General features: G+C 38.7%; 1 long non-coding RNA gene across 1 annotated transcript; it reads left to right on the plus strand.

Moving 5' to 3' along the window:
• The first annotated feature begins 62 nt into the window (after nucleotides 1-62).
• LOC107700580 (uncharacterized) lies at nucleotides 63-1,913 on the plus strand. The gene is made up of 3 exons (XR_001635559.1): nucleotides 63-78; nucleotides 801-859; nucleotides 1,659-1,913. It is a non-coding gene; the product is annotated as an uncharacterized LOC107700580 (long non-coding RNA).
• Nucleotides 1,914-2,669: the final 756 nt, after the last annotated feature.

A 2,669-nucleotide genomic window follows, 5' to 3' on the forward strand; every position in this document is an offset into this window, starting at 1 on the left:
CGCGGCGCTCGTCACAATATATATATATATATATATATATATATATATATAAATCAGGTGACTGATCATTGATCTTAGGTATGCAGGTCTGTTTATGTGTGAGCGTGAATAGGAATGTGAGATTAGGTGAGGTGAGACGTACTGTGTGTATATGTGTGTGTGTGTGTGTGAGAGAGAGAGAGAGTGAGAGAATTCAGCGTGAGGATGTAAATGGTGTGTGGAGCAGTTATCTGGGACACAGATAGCTCTAGGTGATCTCTGAGTGCCACTCAAAAATGAGAGGGCGAGTTAGGGCTCAGTCTCATGGAGGAATCTCTTAGATGGCAGGGCTGGCATGGCTTATGTAGCCACCGCCTGATGAGGTGCAGCTGTGACCGATCAGCCTGTGATGATGATGGCCAGGTGCTCCTCGCTTGTTTCCAGGGCGAAGCGTGAGGGTGTAAATGGTGTGTGGAGCAGTTATCTGGGACACAGATAGCTCTAGGTGATCTCTGAGTGCCACTCAGCACATTAAACACCGCGGTAAGCGTCTGCTCTCCTGTCTGCACTCTCGCTCTCGTCTCCAGATGAGCTCGAAGTCAGGTTTGAGCTCTTCACCTTCAGATGTTTCCGATACACAAAGCCGCAGGGCTGACTGATATAAAGCTTAATTTGGTGCTCACAGGACTCCGCCACCAGCCCGGAAAATGTGCCCTGAATTATTTAGTTGTCCTTTAATGCCTTTGTGACCCACACAGATCTCTTCTTCTCTCATTCTCTCTCTTTTTTTTTTCACACAGTGTTTTTTTTTTTCTCTCCAGAGGGTGACCCAAGCCTGGACTGGCATGAGCGTCTGTGTGTGATTGGATGGATTTTTGAGGTGTGTATGATGATACATTTATCTCAGCTGTGCAGGCCTATGAATGACACAGGCTCACTGGATTAAATTCATCCACATTTATGAACTCCATATGAAATAATATGACTAAAGCCCCACTCTTTGGATCTCTTTGAGGTTTTTCATATTTCCTTTTGTAGATATGTATGACAGGAGTAAAATATGAGTGTGTCTGGGTGCTTTCTTTGAGGAGACAGTGTCTGAAGAAAAAAAAATCAGACAATAAAGCTAAAGAAATATTACAAAAAATGATAATAAAAATCTGATATAGAAATATGAAATCCCCCCACCCCCCCAAAAAAAGTTTCAATGTCTTTTTTGCCTTTCTTGATCTCATTGCATTTGCATTGACCACTTTTCCACCCAAATTGTGGAAAACGAGATCTGAGAATCTCTTTCAGATTTAATCCTCATTTAAAATGCTCTGTTTGTTAATTGAAGTCTAAAAGCCTAGTTATCTAAAACACTATTAATGACTATAACTATAAAGTTTTAATAGCCATTCCAAAATAATAAATAAGATAATGACACAGAGGAAAGATATTGTTGGAATCACTTTCAGAATTTTTATTTTTTTTTTCCCCAGCTGATAAATGAAAAAAAAAAAAAACAACAATGACAACCAACCATTATCCATCAAAAACCACTTGGCACTTGATGTGACATCTGTGTTTAAAGGCACTGTTTTTTTTTATTATTGATCGCAAGTGTGAATCAAATTTTCCTGTTTAAATATCAAATGGCATATAAATTTCCATTACACTAAAAAATCCAAACGCAGAAAGAGGAATTCGCCTGATTTCAGAAGACCACTCTGTGAACAGCTGTGTATCAGGATGTCTCTCTATGGGGGTGTGGGCCGCAGACAGGGCTGAGGAAATGAGAACACTACCTGGGCCAGATCTCACCTGTGTCCAGGCCTGACACCTCTCCACAGGACTCTCTGCCTTTCCTCCCACGTTCTGTCCATCCTGCTCTGCTACGAGCCACACACACACACATACACACCTTTGCTCTCTGCTCTTGAGTGCATGGTCAGCACTTTATTATTTGGCAACTAGATGTGATCAAGATCATCATGTCCTTCTGCTGCTATAGTGTGTGTGTGTGTGTGTGTGTGTGTGTGTGCCAGTGTGAACTGAAGCCTGTTTTTATATGTCCTCAATATATTAGCATTGCGAGCTCCATTTCATTTAACACTTATTGAAGCGTGTATGTATAATACGTTCTAAAAGCTAATCACTGTGCCATTTAATACACATTTTAATGTCTAATATATTTTCTTATTACACAGCACTCTGGAATATATGACTGTGATTAGTGAATCATGACATTCTATGTTCAAATATAATTGTATAATGGCAGCTAAACTGTAAAATTGACTGTTGTCACATTGGTTGTGCAAGTTTAATGTCTCTCGCATCACTTAGCGCTTTCTTTTTAAACACAAATCAATATACCATGTCCATTTATTTATTTATGTGTGTTTAAAAATGGCAATGAAAGTCAGTGGACTCCAATGTAGTGATGTGTAACAGATTTTTTTTTTTTTATGTATGTATGTATGTTTGTTAGTTATTTTTCTGTGGAAAGTATCTTTCTAGTGTCCTTGCATGTACAGTATTGTATGAAAATTATTGGATTATTTACTGGAGCTGTGGTAGTATGTGATTTTATGTTAACACATATTTTTAAATCTTGTCAACACTTTAGAAACTTTGTATTTTAACATTTATTCCAGTGAAATGTCTCACCCATTAGACTTAAACTGTTATATCACTGAAGTAAAAAA

This window comes from Sinocyclocheilus anshuiensis, unplaced genomic scaffold, assembly GCF_001515605.1.
Source record: "Sinocyclocheilus anshuiensis isolate Anshui unplaced genomic scaffold, SAMN03320099.WGS_v1.1 scaffold1372, whole genome shotgun sequence".
Classification (NCBI taxonomy): Eukaryota; Metazoa; Chordata; class Actinopteri; order Cypriniformes; family Cyprinidae; genus Sinocyclocheilus; species Sinocyclocheilus anshuiensis.